The following is an 18,201-nucleotide window of genomic DNA, read 5'->3' as shown; positions in this document are numbered from 1 at the left end:
CTCCTAGCTACTATTGTCGGAAATGCATTTTGCAACATGGCGTTTTCTTTTGAGGTTCGTATGTGCAGATGCCATCACCCAAAAGGAGAAGAAAGTTGTGCACATTTTCCAAGCATACACCGGCAGGCGGCTGCCCGCCGCTTGTGACCGGGGTAGGCTTCCGTAAAAAGTGCGTGGCTGATGTGCTGGCTGGGACAGCATCTGGGCCTGACCTCTATGCAGCCGCTCCCTCGAACCCGGCGCCCGCTCCAGCAGCGGACCTATTGACAAGGCGGTCGATCCCTGATGAGACCCTACAGGACTAATTAATCGCTTCCGCGCAGCTACATGCCCGCGTAGACGTGCGGCTCTTTGTTGTTCTTAATAAAGGTTCAAACATTAAACTTGCTGGTCTGCTCCTTTTCAGTGAACGTAAATATAAAATGTTGCATTTACAAACTCATTGCATCTAAAATGGTGGACAAAATGATGTATTCATCAAGGATGGATTTACCACAGCGACGCACAGAATGCATAATGAGCACCGTGCAACGGACGCAATCATGGGGTAACCTTGCGCACATACCGGCCAAGTTTCTGTTCACATTAGTTCTGCTTTTAAGCCCCATTCTTTGCGTGAGGTTTCTAAACCCCAGGGATGAGCAGTACCGACCACGGAGGTTTTCGCAGCTCTGCGGAGCAGACTTCGTAATCAACTAGGTGACATTACAAAGTTAATGGAAGTTATTCCATTGCCCGACTTCAATAGGTGTTTTAATTACTTCTGAAAAATTCTATCAGTAAGCCTTTGACTCCTTTACACTGCATTAAAAGAAGCCAAGCGAAAATCGAAATAAACAACACATTTTTGCAGCAGTAGGCGCCTCCACTTATTAGAAAAATTTAGTGCTGCTAAATAATTTTAAACTGCGACATGAGCCGATGTTTAAGATGTGTTCGTAGGGAAGTGGAAAAGCTGTTGCGCAACACATCGCCAGCAAGGCGACGAAGCTCAGCAATCACGGTCAAGACAGATGCGGCACACCGGTTTGCCGAGCGCAACCATGGAAATGACTCTCAGATCAGGCGAAGATCTGGAACTGAATAGGACCGATGCCTGGGCGAGTTGGTATGTCATGTTCAAGAACAGCGCGAAATACACAAGGACTAGACAGAAACACAGGTAGCGCCTGTCTGCGTGTATCTTCCTTTATTCCTTGTCTATTTCGCGCTGTTCTTCTTGAACTGCAACTGAAATAAAAGAACATCCTTCGCTCTGATACTCTGCGCAGTGCGCACGCTAGCTCTGAAACAGGTAGCCGAAATGCGAGAAGAAAACATCAATAGCTGCACGCGGATAGAAGCAGCGGCGCCCATCGCAGGCGACGCTGGGCGCGGGTCAACGCGGACCACGTGACCAAGAGCAGCCAATGGTCGTAGCAGTGGCGCAGAAAAAAAAAACGCACACAAGTTTTCTCCTTCGAGTGCTTGTGTTATCTGGACCGCGCGTCGACGCCCGTAAGCGCATATCCGCGTTGGCTGTGGAGTGCATTGCAACGTGCCTGCGACGATCACGGACGCTGTCTGCCGGGCATCCTCCAGGTGAGCCCTTCCCCGAGTCAGCCGGCGGCTGGATCCGGGCCCTGTATTCGTGCACTCGACCACTACACAATCGAACGCGCTCTAAGCATGCCGTTCCGCAGAAAAGGTACTTTTCGATCAGATTTACGATGGCCTACACGTTTTTGGCCGGTGTAAGTGGGTGCATTATTTACGCGTAAGTTATCTACATACACTAAGATTCCTTTACTACACAATCGAACGCACTCTAAGCATGCCGTTCCGCAGAAAAGGTACTTTTCGATCAGATTTACGATGGCCTACACGTTTTTGGCCGGTGTAAGTGGGTGCATTATTTACGCGTAAGTTATCTACATACACTAAGATTCCTTTCTACGAGTATGTGTATGGCACCATCCGGAATTCTGTACCACGGTTGCATCACAGTATTAACAAAAAGTCTGAGAAAACATGTGGTTGAAGGTATGTCGTCCGTTCCAAACATCCCATCTCAAGCTAGCCTTCAACTTGACTAGCACATGTAAGCCATACGCAACGCGAAATCGTAACGCGAAACTTTGGCAGCAGCGGCGGAGAGGGGCGAACGTCGAATAATCCGTTCTTGGCTGTGTTTTACAGTCGCAGATGCTGCAGTGTTTCCGCGGTGCTTCGGATAGGAATCTCACCGTGGCCTGTTTTCCTTGGCAAGACTGAACTGCAACACCGTTTTCAAGCATCGTTTCCATATCAGCAAGACGGACCCAATCAGCAGGAGCCGACGGCTGTGACGAAAGCTGCGGAACCTTTTGCAACGGGGGGCGTACTTCGCCAGGCACTTTGGCAGCAGCGGCGGAGAGGGGCGAACGTCGAATAATCCGTTCTTCGCTGTGTTTTACAGGTTGGTCAAACCTTTTCATATTAAGTTCGTGCATGTTGCTTTGCTATCTGCCGCTGCTGCCAACTTGCTAGTCGATATTGGTCACCATCAATCGGTGTTGCAAATGTCGCGAAAAGTTAAAGAATGACGATAATGCTATACATGCAGTGAGTGTGAATTTTGTTTTCATGGTGCGATATGTTCAGGCATGAGTGAAACGACATTTGCTTCAAAACGAGGGTCGACTAAGAAGGCTTGGAAGTGTGAAGCGTGTAAACGTTCGACTGGAGGCAAGGGTGACGCCTCAAACGGTGACTCGAATACGGATGCCGACCTGAAAGTCTTTATTGTAGAAATGAACATGAAACTGACTTCCCTGCTCCCTCTTACCGAAAAGCTAGATGCAGTAGAGATCTCAATCCAGATGCTGCATGAAGAGTTTGCCACTATAAAAGAGCGTCTTGATACGCAGGATAAGGAAATCAAAGGAATTAAAGGCAGAATTGGCAAGCTCGAGAGAGACGCTTGCTCAAAGGATATAACTCAGTTACAACTCAGTGTCCATGACTTGGAATGGCGCAGCAGGCGCTTGAACATTGAGATTCATGGCATTCCTGAGGCGGAAGGAGAGGACCTCTTGTCAAAAGTCAACGAAGTGGCGGACAAGATTGCCATGAATCATCTCACTGAGGCGGACACCCTCGCACTCCATAAGATGTCGGCGAAACCAGGAAAGACAAAAGGTGTGATTGCCCGTTTTGTACGGCAGCATCTTCGAGACGCTTAACTGCAGCTGGCGGAAAGAAACAAGGTCGAAGCTACAATCCGGCAGGCCTACAAGGCGGCCCTTGGGCTCCCGCACAGTACGTCCACGGACAGGTTGCTGGCCCTTGGGGTTCACAACACTCTCTCGGAGCTGTGCGAGGCGCACCTCGTTTCACAGCTCGGACGACTCACTCGTACGAGCGCGGGAAGGGCCCTCCTATACAGACTAAAGATGTGCGAACAGCTCCCAGAGAGAGACTCGAAAACGCAGTTACCCACGCACATCAAGAAAGCTCTTTTGATCAAACCCCTACCCAAGAAAATGCACCCCACGCACCACGAAGGCCGACGCACAGCGAGGGCTCGCGCACTACACACCAAATACAGCCGACACGACAACGTGGCGTCCGTGGACGCAGCGGAATACCGACAAACCCCGAGAAAAGCGTTTGCAGTGGTCGCGGTGAACGGGAACGGCGCCCCGTTGGCGGCCGCGTCGATAGAAACCACCTCCTCCGAGACGGCGGAGAAAGCGGCAATAGCCTTAGCTATAGCGAACACGCGTGCTGATATTATATTCAGCGACTCCAAAACAGCCATTCGCGATTTCGCGAGGGGCCGTATCACATCTACCTCACTCCGCCTCCTTCAAAACACCCGCCTTCCGATTAGAGAAGTTGAATTGATCTGGGTCCCGGCCCACTCGTCTAATCCGGGGAACGAGGCGGCTCACGCGCAAGCCCGAGCTTTCGTCGACCGGTCAGTGAGCGCGCCCTCCGACCCGAATTTCACGAGGGACGGGTTAATCTCATTTCATGACATCACCCATCACTTTAGGCTGGAGAGGCGCGCATATCCCCCTCCCCACAAGTCGTTAACAAAAGCGCAGGAAGTCACCTGGCGCCGTCTTCAAACACGCTCCCTTCTCAATCCGGCTCTGCTTGCCCTCATGTACCCTGGCCAGTACGATCCAAACTGCCATAAATGTGGGGAAAGGGCCACCTACGACCACATTCTGTGCAATTGCGCAGACGATCCGCCTCCGGCGGAGTTGATACAGCTCCATTCCCCCGAGCGGTGGGAGGCCGTGCTGGTCAGCTCGGACCTCAAGATCCAAGTGCGGGCAATCGAGCGGGCCAACGAAGTCGCCGCTAGCCATGGGCTAGCGGCCATCTAGTACGTGCCTCCGCAACCTGCTCTCGACGCAATAATTGTTTTACAATCCAATCCAATCGAGACGCTTGGCTGCAGAAAAGGGTGGTTCTTAAGGAAAAAGACGACTCAGTGTACATCATAGAAAACGTGACCAACTATTCCAGAGTGTTGTTGCAAGCCACAAAAGAGTGGGCTAAACAGTCTGGCTTCGCATATGTGTGGCATGTCAATGGGAAAATTTTGCTGCGTAGAAAGAGTGGCGATGGCGCTAAGGTTATCAAGAGCGTGTGACCTCTCCACACTTGGCAGCTAAATGCCTTTCCGTGTAGACGGAAACCCGTGATCCTTATCTTGAAATGGCGCACCTAGGGCATGTTACCTCAGAAGAACTCTTAAGGGAGCTTGGTGGTCAGACACATGGTTATCTTCGTTGCTTTCGCTTAAATGCACAGTCTGTATTCAACAAGGTTGCTGAACTAGAATCCTTGTAAAAAAAGCTTGAGAATTGTTTTGATGTTCTGATGATAACAGAAACATGGCAAACAAGCAGTTCTGACACTTTTTATCTTCCTAATATGACAACTTTTTCTGTTAATAGAACCACTCGTCGCGGTGGTGGTGTGTCTGCGCTAGTAAGCTCTCTCTTACAACCTGCCTTGCTTTCAGAATTTTCATGTGTCACAGACAATTTTGAGATTATTTGTCTGCAAATCAAGGACGTTGTAATTTCAACTTGTTATCGCCCTCCGGATGGCTCTCTCCTTGGGTTGTTTGTTTTTTTAGATAATCTATTGGCATTTGCTAACCAAAGCAGACACAATATAATACTTGCCGGTGATTTTAATGTTGATATGAGTAGCAATTGCACGAAGAAAATAGATTTTGAAAATGTATTGCTATCTAATGGCTGTATAAACCATATTGTTTCTCCCACACGTCTAACGTCGTCCACGCAAACATTTCTAGATTTAGTAATAACAAATTATGATGCTAACCTGGTCAGTTCCGGTGTTCTCACTTGCCCTATTAGTGATCACTTGCCTGCGTTTTGTAGCATAAAATTTAGTACTCGGGGAAATTTCCACCATAAAGTGTCTAATCTTTTTCAGCCTGTTACACCTACCCTCTTAGAAGCTTTTTATCATGAGTTGGAAACAGTTTGCTGTGACAACGTCCTTCAGGAAACAAATGCGAACGTAGCTTATGACGCCTTTTTGAGTTTGTTTCTTTCGGTATACCAACGTCACTTCGTATTCAAACGCCACACGGGTAGTAAGAGATGTCGAAAACCGTGGGTGACAAAGTACCTATTGAAGAAGATTGAAAAGAAAGAACGCCCGTTTAAAACATTTATGCGAACTCGTACAGCATCTGATCTCGCTACGTTCAAAAAATTTCGTAATGACTTGACTAAGCAGCTAAGAAAAGCAAGAGAACTGTACTATCAGAACATGTTAGGTTCCAACGTAAAGCGGACTGACTTAATGTGGAATAACTTAAATGCACTGATGGGTCGGAGCGAAAAAAAACAGATAGTTGACGAAATTTTTTACGAAGGACAGACATTAAAAGGAGAAGAAATGATAAATATTTTTAATGACTACTTTGTTAACAGAGATTTTACTAAAAACCCGAGAACATGATACAAAACTTCAGGGCAGAAAAACTCTAGCACAATATTTTTTGAACCCACAGATGCAAATGAAGTGTGTTCTCTCTTTTTGAGTTTAAATAATTCTCATAGTGTTGATGCCGATGGTATACAAATAAGACCCGTGAAGTATGTGATACGTATAATCAGCCCCATTCTAGCGCACATCTTTAATCTCTGCATTTCTACCGCTGTTTTTCCAACAAAAATGCAAGTCGCCCGTGTGATAGCCTTATATAAGAAAGGTGATAAAAATGATGTTCTAACTAGAGACCGGTGTCAATTCTTCCTGCCTTCTCGAAAGGTCTCGAGAAAATCATCCTAGATAGAATATCGCGCTTCTGCAGCAAGCATAATATAATAACTACTCCTCAATATGGTTTTAGAAGGGACAGGTCTACAGAGCTGGCGCTGTTGGACCATAAGGAATATATTCGAAAACAGTTTGAAGAGAAATGTTTTTTTATGGGTATTTTTGTTGATTTTAGCCAAGCCTTCGATTTTATTAGTCATACTATCCTTTTTCAAAAATTGCATCATTATGGTATACGGGGACATGTTTTGGCTCTGCTCAAAAGTTACCTATCAAATTGATTTCAATATGTCGACATAAATGGTTTCATTTCTCACAGCAAAAAAAATAATATCAGGAGTCCCACAGGGTAGCATTTTAGGCCCTGTCCTATGTAATTTGTACATTAATGATATTGTACACATCTGCTCAGATACCAAGTTCGTTATATATGCCGACGATACGAGTGCTTTGGTGCCATCACGTTCTGAAGCTGAAGGAATTACAAAAGCAAATAACCTTCTGCGCAAATTGGACTCGTGGACTTCCAGTAATCATTTAAAACTTAACGCAAACAAAACAAAGGTGGTAATTTTTCGACCAAAAAGTAAACAAATTTCGTCACAAGGAACCGTAATGTTTAGATCCGCAGCCATTGATGTGGTAGATACTGTCAAGGTGTTAGGGGTATATTTTAATTCAACTTTACAATGGAATGATCATGTAAATAGTATAATCAGCAAACTGAGCTGCATAACTGGAATTTTAAATCGCTACCGCTATACTCTTCCAAAAAAAGTTAAACTAATGGTCTATAACGCCCTCTTTGTCTCCCACCTAAACTACTCTCATTTAGTCTGGAGAACAACAACAAAAACTAATGTGTTGAAGCTTGAAAGGCTACAGAAAAAAATAGTACGAATAATTGAAAACGTTGAATACACAGAACCTTCTTCACATATCTTTGCTTCGCTTAATTTATTAAAAGTAAGAAATATATACGAATACAAATTATGCAGGTAGTACCGTTTAAGCGTCCAACGAAAGAGCATAGTTTTTACTGAAATGGCAGAATTAAGACCCAATTATACCACCTACAGCACCAGAACTCAAGAACGATGAAAAATTCCAAAATGTCGCACTGCCTATGGACAACAAACACTCCGGTATAATCTTCCGCGATTATTGAATGCTGCAGAAAAAGAAGCCGCTGATGTATCCAATGTCTCTTCGAAATAAGTGGAAATATTTTGCTACTCATACTTTTTATTTGTGAATGAACGCACAGGTCTATCCTTATGTTCAATTACATTGCATTGTTTACGTTAAAAAAAAGGGGGAAAAAGATGTTTTCCCAGGCGTCCAAAACCAGTGCTTTATTGAAGCTCTTATTTAGGCTTATTTTATTTTATGATGCATATAGTGCTGTTTTTTTGTGTTGAAGCTTCTTTTGTGTTGAAGCTTTTTTTTTTCCTCTTTGCAACAAAAATGCGACTGTTTATTTCCCCACTCTGCTGCTGTATACACTGTAAGGGGGCGAAGGATTTTTCAAGCCGCAAATGTACGGCTTTTCCCTCCGCCTCCTTCCACTTCTTTGCGGAGAATAAAACTTGTATGTATGTATCTGTATGTATGTATCACACCAGCCGTAACGCTATACTCCAAACGGTTGCGTGGCAGCTTTTGAGCGAACTTCAGCACATGAAGGTCGCCCAGCTGGGAGTATTTATAGAGGAAGGACATGTATAGGGTTTTCTGAAGGGAGCGGTGATCGGCTTGCTGCGTTCGCCACCCGCCTGCTTTATGACGTCACCCTAATTTTGTTGCCACCGATGGGATTTTTTGTGGCGTCTGCAAGTACACACACTCGCTGCCGGTTTTTCTCGTAATGCGACATGCAATGCTTTCGCATTAAAAAAAAAGTGGCCGAACCGGAATCAACCGCCACCCTTTTGGGCGCGAGGCGGGCGCGCTGCTTCTGCACATGAGCAGCGTTCGTTCAGTGATATTGTCTAAAAGACTTGTGCGATCACCTTGACAAACAGTTAAGAGGAGCCACCAAAACAGAGCCTATGCACATTCAACAGCCGAAAGCGACATGCGTGACCTGGGATGCTAACAGACTGTACCAATGAGGGCTAAAGAAAATGGTTAAGCTTAAGGACAACGCAGCGAGGTATGGAAATAAAATGGATAGGTGTAACGTTAAGAGATCCGAAGCGGGCGGAGTGGGTGAGAGAACAGACGCGGGTTAATGACGTCCTGGTCGCAATCAAGAGGAGGAAGTGGTCTTGGGCAGGGCATGTAATGCGAAGGCAGATAACCGCTGGTCCTTAAGGGTAACGGAGTGCATACCAAGAGAAGGCAAGCGTAGCAGAGAGTGGCAGAAGAGGGTGCGTGGGCGGATGAGATTAAGAAGTTTGCGGTACGGTGGTTGCAACCGGCAGAAGACAGGTTTAATTGGAGAGACATGGGAGACTCCTTTGGCCTGCAGTGGGCTTAGTTACGCTGATGATGATGATGATGCAGCGCTGTCCAAGTTTTCATTTACCTCTATTTTGTAAGGGTGAACCAGGCAAATAAAATGGCCAATTTGATCGCAATTTTAACTCGTTTGCGTGAGAAGACCGGCTGGGAAAAAATTGGCCATCGTTCGTTCTCCGGCCATAACCACCGGCAAGAGAGTGGAGAAGACGCGCAGCGAAATGAGATTTGTGGTGATGATGAAAAGAAGCGTGAGGTTGGGGTGGTTTCAGCGGCCTCTTTTAACACCGTTGCGCCGCGCGGTAGATAGGGGAATAATAGAAGTGAACACGAAAGAAGGGAATGTAGAGAGCAGGGGCTGTGGAAACAGGGGCCTATTGTGATGTTCCCGTCTTCAAGAAATCTAAGGAGGGCGGTTAAGGCGCGTGGCGTTCTGTCGCGCGGGACAGGCGGAAACAGTAGATGTTCGCTGCTATCACCGGGTAGACACCCGTCGGAACCCGGCTATGCCTGTCCAGTGGAGGTCACTTGCATGCCAGATGCTCAAGCTTCTCTGACGGCACAGTCACGGAGTAAGTTCATCTTACTCCGTGGCCGATACGCAGCCTGTGCGCACTCGAAGGAAAGCTGACTGCGCCGCAGGGTCACGGTCTCGTAGTAGCAGCGGCCATGATGGCTTCCTCGCAGCCATCCGTCCGGTAGCATGCGGCGCAGCGAAGGGCAAACGGCTGGAGTGCCACCCTGCATCAAAGGGGCGCGGTCAGGGGATGGGCCGGAAGGGCAGAAGGTAAATCGCGGGTTGCTGGGGAAGTGAAGGCCACGGGAGCGGCGGCTTTGTTAACGCAGTAGTGCAGCCCAAATTATCGGCGCGCACGCACACTTCATACTGCGTCCCGCGTTTCGAGGCATGTTGCGGCTTATTTAAAACTAACGCCAGCGCACGTATGCCGTATGAATCTCACTGATCTTCCGCGATTTGTATTTCTTATTAAATTCATTTGTTAACGCGACCTCAGGTGTTCTTCGTTGTGATAGGAAAACTGCAGCGATACAAGCAATAAAAAATAAGTGAACGAAATGTTTTCCTCTTATGTGGTAGTCGAAAACTGCTAACGATTCGTACATCTGAAAGTCCCGGCGCATAGTGGATTCCGCCGCTTTCCAACAGTCAAGCACAGTCGTCTTAATATCAACATGTATCTCCTTGAAATGGAGCGTATAGCGCTTCCGTTGATTTCGCTGACCAAAAGCAAATAAGGCAAATAGGGGGATAAATTAAGGTTCATTGTCTCAAAATTTGCTTTTTCTAAGATTTCTCTCAATCACGGGTGTAGCGTTTTGGAAAGAGTGACAGTAAAATCATGACTTTTTTTTGCGGATTAATCCTAAGACATTGGGAATGGGGTAAATGTCGATATTTTTATGTATGCGTGCAATAACTTCTACAAATTATTTCTATAAGGGGCTTTCTCACGTAGGTACGCTATTATGTTCTGGAGTTGAACTTTTATTTCCACGAATGTCTGGCTCTTTCAAAACAAACTAATAGCTGTATTGCTGAAAACGGACGTTTGTGAACGTGCAGACATATGCACTGTCTCTATAATAATATAACCCGCCTGGATGAATACACGAACTGGCATACTCAAGAACTATACCGGCTATTAAATATACCGCGTTGATCTGAAATTAGCGAACGATGGTACATACATGTGGCAGATGTGGTTACACTTCATCCGTAACTAGTCAAAGCAGTTTTAATCACAGAGTCGCCCCTTAAACGGACCCTACGACACCTTTTGAAAGCGCTTTGGAAAATTTTATGAAAAAGGAAATTCATGAAGCGTCTTCGCTTACTATTGCTGGCATGTCGTAATTATACGAAATAGTGTTACAGAGACCTTTTAAGCTGCAAATTACTAGCCTAACAAGACTGCGCTGGGAAGCGATAATTTTAAGATCGTTACCGGTGCTTCATCTAAGACTTTGCTCAATTTTCGAAGTAGGCTTTTTGATTTAAAAGAGCTCGTTGTTCGGCACAGCATTGTCAGCGTTGTAATACTTCAGAATAAACTTGATACGTGCTATTTAGAAGGCTGCTAAACTAATATCGATTAGTTAACTTTTAAACTATTACTGTTATAGGCTCCTTCATTATCGAGAGGCGCGTAGCCCATCGCAAATATTATCAGTATCAGTTTTTTAGAATTTTGAAAAAGCGGTTACGCATGGCGCTGTCGCCCAACAACAAGCTTACAGTGATCAGAGCAACCTCTCAAGCGTACGTAACTCGTCGAAGTAGCCAAAAGTGATGGGACGAGAGCGCCTAGGGTGCCCGTGTTTTCTAAATTCTATAAACGTACATGTATATATGTATATTACTTGCGGTGCCGTCGCGGTGGCTGGCCGCTTCGATGGAGCTAAATCGCAAAGGGCGGCCGTGTGTTGTGCGATGTCAGTATTCGTAAATGATGCCCCGGTGGGCGAAATTATTCCGGAGCCCTCCACCACGAAACTTCTTTCTCCTTTCACTCGCAACTTTTTCCGTTGCTTGTTCACCGAGATCTGAGAGAATAACTGCGCCATTTCCTTTCCTCAAGCACAAAGTTTACAATTACTTGCGGTGGGCACGTGCTTCTCGATAATTAAGGAGCTTAAAGGTAATAGTTGATGTTAACTATTAAACATCAGTTAAACAACCTGCTAGTTAGCACTTATGTCTGCTCGGATCTAGACTACCGCTCACAATGCCGGGCGGAAAATGTCATTCTTCCGACTAAAAAAGCCTCTTCTTAAAAATTTTGTGGACTAAGGCGAAACACCCTGTAGTCCCCTAATGAAACGTGTAGTGACTTTTGACCTTAGCATCTTACGCTTTTCTCATGACTTTCTGGTACGTTTTTCTGATAAATTCCTAAAGGCTTTCTAAAACCATCGTGGCTCTATCCCTAACGAATGCTTTTATGATTATTGGTTCTTGACTCTCTCATGTCTTGGCGGCTGTTGCAAAAACCTGATGCAGATATTAGGATCAGTACTGCAAAATAAGAGCCAAAACAAAAAAGTGAAGGAGAAACAAAAAGAAACATAACTGAAAGGGAAAAATTGCCGAGATGTTTGGGGATTCGGACAGCCGACACTCAACTCCCTACCTCACCGGGCTAACTATTACTTTTTTTTCCAACACCGCATTTACTACACTAAGTTATGTGCATACGTACAGAAAGAGGTTTATACAGATTATTTACAAGCTACGCAGCTATTCAATGAACTGCACCAGCGTGACAGAGAACAGCGCAGCTAAAAGAGCGGCAAAGCTAGACACCTCCTTAAAAGCGCAAACCAGTCCGCTAGGAAAGGGTTTCGTCATCAATGTCCCTCAGTTGGAGCATCATTTGACGGAAATGGCATCTGGCTGAAACAAAAGGCTCAGCGTTGCGGTCCAGCATGCGCGTTTTCCACAGGCTATGAAGTCCAATGAGCCAAAACATGTCGTATGGTACGTAATCAGGTTTAGTAGCCGCAAGGCAAAACACTGTAGAATTTTAAAATAAAGTCTTTCTTTGGCGTCATGTGCAACACTTCCAAAATAAAATCGCAGACTTGCAGGTAACGAAGAGTATTCAGTGGTTTCCGGTATGTTGCACAGACGGCAGTTAAAATTGCGAGGAACTTTAGCGGCTAAAGTGGTGAAGGACGAAAGCCTGAGTGCTGCATTCTGCTACGCGATTGTTGACTGCACATTTTGTTGGTGCATTAATTAACTGCCAATTAATGACGCTTAAGCTTCGCCTTGAGGAATGGAACGCGACAGCGTGTTGTAGCGCTGCCACGGAGTCCAAGGAACGCCACCACCCGTTCGGCGCGATGCGTTGCCCTTTGAACGCAACGCTTTTTGAGGAAAGGAAATGGGGCTGTCATTCTCTGTCATCTCGGTGGACACCTGAGCCGAACCATACAGGAAGGGAGGAAGTGTGAGTGAAAGAAGAAAGAATGAAGAAAATGAAATTTGTATTTGAGGAAAGGAAATTACGCATTAACTGTCTCACATATCTCAGTAGACACTAGTCGAAAATTGTATTTGAGGAAAGGAAGTTGCGCAGTAACTGTCTCACATATTTCGGTGGACACCCGTCAAAATTCGCACGCGGTGACGTCACGACAATCTGAAACGCGGACAAATACGCCTTGCTCGTCGGTAAATTGGTTTTAGAGGAAAGGAATAGTATCTGTCTCTCATACCTCGGTGGACACCTAAACCTCGCCGTAACGGGAAGAGAGGAAGATGGGAGTGAACGAAGACACCGTATTCACTAGACGCACCTTTGTTCATTCCAAACCATCGAGCTGGCATGGCAGAGTGGTAGCGTGCTCGACTCGCACTCCGGAGCCCGGGGTTCGATTCCCAAGCTCGGCCATTTCTTACTCGTTTTTGTTTATTTATCTGGTGTGACTAGAAAGGTTAATTCGACTAATTGGTTAAGTAAGCAATTAAGTAAACTCAGTCAAACTTACTTGGAGCATCACTATACGATCCCTTTAATTGGTTGCATGGTTACTAGCCAGAGTACAATTGGCCCCGTTTGAAATTCGCGCACTGTGACGTCACGACCGTTTCGACCAATTGAAAAGCGTGACATTTCTGTCGACAGCTCCTGCTTACAACGATGAGGAATTAAAGGCTTCCGCCTTAATAAAAGACACAAAACGTTTTTTCCCACGCAGCCACGTGTACACCGCTACATCTTCGGTGCGTAATTTGTAGGAAAACCTTTCCATGCAATGAGGGATTGGCGTCTTGCACACTCGCCTTAGCAAATCATGACCCTAGATGCCAAAGTACACAGAACGTTACACCACCGCTACTTTTTTTTCTTTATAGCATAGAAGTGATGCCGATAAGGAAAATCTGAGTGTGCTAATGCCACAAAACACTGGGCTGTGCAATACTAACCACCCATTCCCATACACGTCCCCACCTCCCCAATCATCAAAAGTCTAGGAGGCAGACACATGCGTCTAGGTACGCGATAATACCATCTGGCCCAGGAGATTTCTAAGCCGTCAGGTCAAAAATGGTGCATTTAATTTCGTCCAACATGATATGCAACTTCCCTACATCATTCTGCTCATCGTCAGGTCGAGGAAAGACTTCGAATAAGCAACTGTAATGTGATGTACCATTTTTGCCTCCGGAACCCCAAACAGCTTCTCATAATAGTCAAAGAAAGCACAAATAACACCAGGAGCATCACTATATGTACGGCCTCCACACTGAATTTCCGATATTTCCTTAGCAAGAGCATGACGATGGTGATGAATTTTTATGGCTGAAGGGCAGCTTTGGCCAAACAGCCCTATGGCACAAGTTAGTTTTCATTGCACAAAGTGAGGTCAAAAAGCCATATCCCAGGCATTTCACCCTAAAGAAGCCAAACACCAGGCAGGAGAAAGCTTGTACCCATTGCATCACCGGTGGGTACCTGGCGGCACGGAAGATCGAACCCCGCACCACCTGTATGTGACGTGGATGCTCAAACTACTAGGTGCGAAAGGCAGCCTCCCTTTCAACACTCAGGGCCCGACGAGATGGTTGCTCATCCAGACACCTACAGAACACTGACCTTATCAAGGCTCCCTTGTATCTCTCTGTTTCAAACTGTTGAAGCTCTGTTTTTACGGTACTGATAACTTCTACATAGGCACCTGGTCTAACTCATGTAGTTCAACCAAAGTACGTCCGAGGTCACGGAGGTGATGTCTTTTCAAAACAGGGATTCTCGCTGGGGCTTAAATAGGCAAGTTTTTTTTTTCTTGTTTGAATTGGCCCCAGTTTTGCAAAAGTGAGAAATTACCGCGTGACCACGTGTCCTTCAAGCAAGTAGATACCCCACATTGGAAGATTTCATCTGAGAGCAGACAGCTATATGAACTTCCACAGCTCCCATCGAGGATGGAGTATGCGCCGACCGCACCTCCCTATCGGAAGAGACACCATGCAGTTATCACTGAAGAATACTGGACGTAGCCAGTAACCAAAAACTCTGGCTAACATATCTGCTGAAACGTAAATCCTGTCAAGCCGAGTACCAGAGGAGCATTAAAAAAGAGTAACATGAATATTATGCCCTTATCTTGTCCAAAGCCCACAAGGTTTTATTCACATGCCAAATATCTAAGTAAAGACAAACAAGGGTCATTACGCCTACTTAACATTGCTAGCCCTTCTTTCCTAAGCACGCAATTGAAATCACACAACACCTAAATTTTATGATCAGTGCACACATGGTCAACTAATTGCACTAAAAATAGCCTTCCATCGCGCAGCTTTACAGGGGCATCAAGGCATATGATTCGCAACTTTACATCTAACCTTCAGAAGTCACAGCAAATATGTCGCCCGTCGTCATCTATGCAATACGACGCAGCAGTAACCCCAAGCGTGTTGGCGAGGAGTAGCATGCACCCTCCTGATAAGCCTCTCGAGCGACTGCCGATAACATTGAATTCTGACAAAGAAGGCTCGAGACCAGCTTCATCCTCCTTATCAGAGGCGAGCTTGTTTTCCTGGACGGCTGCTGCATTCACACCGCATTTCATTGAAAGATGCCGTAACTGTTGTTGCGTTCGGCGGTTACGCAAACCCCTAACGTTACGGGTAGTGACCTGAAATGCTGAGACGCTCACCATTTTTGGTGTTTGTGTTAATGAACAGCAGTAGAATAAGAACTATATATATATATATGTGTGTGTGTGTGTGTGTGTGTGCGTGCGTGTGTGTGTGTCTGTGTGCGTGCGTGCGTGCGTGCGTGCGTGCGTGCGTGTGTGTGTGTGTGTGTGTGTGTGTGTGTGTGTGTGTGTGTGTGTGTGTGTGTGTGTGTGTGTGTGTGTGTGTGTGTGTGTGTGTGTGTGTGTGTGTGTGCGTGCGTGCGTGCGTGCGTGCGTGCGTGCGTGCGTGCGTGCGTGCGTGCGTGCGTGCGTGCGTGCGTGCGTGCGTGCGTGCGTGCGTGCGTGCGTGCGTGCGTGCGTGCGTGCGTGCGTGCGTGTGTGTGTGTGTGTGTGTGTGTGTGTGTGTGTGTGTGTGTGTGTGTGTGTGTGTGTGTGTGTGTGTGTGTGTGTGTGTGTGTGTGTGTGTGTGTGTGTGTGTGTGTGTGTGTGTGTGTGTGTGTGTGTGTGTGTGTGTGTGTGTGTGTGTGTGTGTGTGTGTGTGTGTGTGTGTGTGTGTGTGTGTGTGTGTGTGTGTGTGTGTGTGTGTGTGTGTGTGTGTGTGTGTGTGTGTGTGTGTGTGTGTGTGTGTGTGTGTGTGTGTGTGTGTGTGTGTGTGTGTGTGTGTGTGTGTGTGTGTGTGTGTGTGTGTGTGTGTGTGTGTGTGTGTGTGTGTGTGTGTGTGTGTGTGTGTGTGTGTGTGTGTGTGTGTGTGTGTTTGCGTATGTGCTGTCTTCCTTCTTTTTGATTTTCCACATTGGCACACCGCATGTTTGTCACTTGTTTTTTTTTTTTCTTGTTGCGTTCCTTCTTGAAATGCTGTTCGGAGTTATAGAAAGTGCTCGAACGTATCGCTCATTTACGGTCGCAGCTTGTCGCACTGTATGGATCCTGCGATTGAGCGAGCCTCTCATAATTCGTTGTTTATAGCTGTATCTCAGTGTCTTCGAAACTATATTTTGCATTTTTTCAGACAAAAAACACGAGTTTTTCCTTTCACTCCTGCTTATAACACGCTTTTTAGTCACTCATATTAACCCCACCGCACTATACGTACACCGCACGCGATAACGATCAGAGGTAACGACTGCTCATTTGGAAACTAAAGAACAAAAGAGAAAAAAGTAGAGTAATGCTTTCTTTTAAAATAAACCTTCACTGCCCAGTGCCCAAACGCTCTCCTTCCAGACTTCCATCAATGTGACAAAAAGATACAGCTCCCCACCTCCCCCCTCTCAGTGCCTTCGGCGCTTGCTCCGTTTATTTCACGCAATGCTTTGTGCATACCACGAAGCAGTGCATGAAAACAACATAAGAGCTCTTGATGAGAGAAATTTATGTGAAATCACTTCTGAATCTTTTCATGGCGGTTGTCGACGAGAAAAGTCACTTGAGTGTCTGATCGCCGATGACATGATTGCAAAAGAGTATCTGCTGAGTTTTTATTGTAGAAGGGCATGAATACGCGGCTACATTCTAATGTGTCACAACGAATGCATGAACATGACTCCAGAAACTAAGAGCTCATTTTTGCAAGGGTTGTACGGTGTGCACCTGTAGTTTCGGATTTCATTGTTTCGACTTCATTACGCGGCAGCGTTAAGGTTCCCTTTCAGCGGAGATCGCGGCATCGTCACGGTGCAAGCGTAGTGTATGGAAAACAGATCATGCGTGGATGCATAGAATTAAAGGAATTTAAGAGATTACACTTAATGTGACACAGTGTTCGAGCCTGCGACCATTACGTCGCTAGCAAGCACGCTACCGAATAGGCCACGTATATACCTTCACTTGAATGATGTACAAGGCGGGTGAGGTACGGCTGTGTTTGGAATTTTTTCTTTTATTTGATACCTCAAAGGCCCTTGGTATGTGGCATTACATGAGGGATGGGCATGTTAGTTAAACAACAATGGTCTTGAAAGCTTTCTTAAAATGAATGGCGTTGATATGATGCACGGCGCCCTGTGGTAGATCATTCCTGCCCCGAGATGACGTGACGAAAAAGATCGAGACTGAGCGCTAGTTCTTGCAGTGGGGGTGTAGATGGCCTTATGGTGATTAATACGGCTTGAGTGGCGATAAGCAGGCGATATGACTGATTCTCCTAAAGATTAATGATAAAAAAAATGCCGAAGACACTTTGGAAATTCTAAAGTGTGCTTGGCGAAAGCCTTGTGGTCAACCCACTACCGCTTCCCCGAACCGCTTGGCGGGGAATCACTGGGTCGCTTCGGAGCCATGTGTTTCGCTCACTCGACTGCGACGAGACGTCTGGCGAAGGAGCGGCGGTGCAGCTGCCACAGCCGACGAGCGTGCACACGTTCTACCGCTACTGTGTGACGTCACGATTGCTATACACAGCTGCGCCCCCCACCGGCGTGCCGTTTGCTGAGGAGGGGAAGAGGTTGCGCCGCTGCGAGGAGGAGAGGCCACAGCTGGCACGATTCCAGCGCACGGACTGGCACCGCGAGCATGAGCCATTAAAGGCTTTCGCCCTAACATATGACACAGGCACTGTCGCGAAGTTTTTCGTAGCGTTTCAAGGTTGAGTAAGTTGGCTCTAGATTTTAATGCAGGCACGCTCATGTAGTATGAAAAATCACATTAAATAAAGCGGAGAGCACGATTTTTTATGTTTTCTATGGTTAAAGAGAGGTTAGACTGGTGAGGATCCCATACTGCTGGAGCGTCTTCTATTTTAGGACGGACAAAATTTAGGCATGCTAATTA

At 46.2% G+C, this 18,201-nt stretch overlaps 1 protein-coding gene across 17 annotated transcripts in view; it reads left to right on the top strand.

The window, feature by feature from the left end:
* The first annotated feature begins 1,446 nt into the window (after positions 1-1,446).
* The window catches only part of LOC149327517 (uncharacterized), a 212,192-nt gene continuing 195,437 nt past the window's right edge, over positions 1,447-18,201 (top strand). For 14 of the 17 annotated variants that reach the window (XM_089563169.1, XM_089563165.1, XM_089563171.1 and 11 more), the window contains exons 1-2: positions 1,447-1,581; positions 2,179-2,437. The gene's annotated coding sequence lies outside the window, so the exon portion shown is untranslated. Of the gene's footprint in view, positions 1,688-2,178; positions 2,438-18,201 lie in introns of all 17 variants that reach the window. The other 3 variants (XM_089563157.1, XM_089563159.1, XM_089563170.1) reach the window with 3 other exon arrangements.

The sequence above is a fragment of the Amblyomma mixtum genome, chromosome 10 (assembly GCF_055824585.1).
Source record: "Amblyomma mixtum isolate Tamu chromosome 10, ASM5582458v1, whole genome shotgun sequence".
Classification (NCBI taxonomy): Eukaryota; Metazoa; Arthropoda; class Arachnida; order Ixodida; family Ixodidae; genus Amblyomma; species Amblyomma mixtum.
This window is presented reverse-complemented; position numbering and strand designations above follow the sequence as displayed.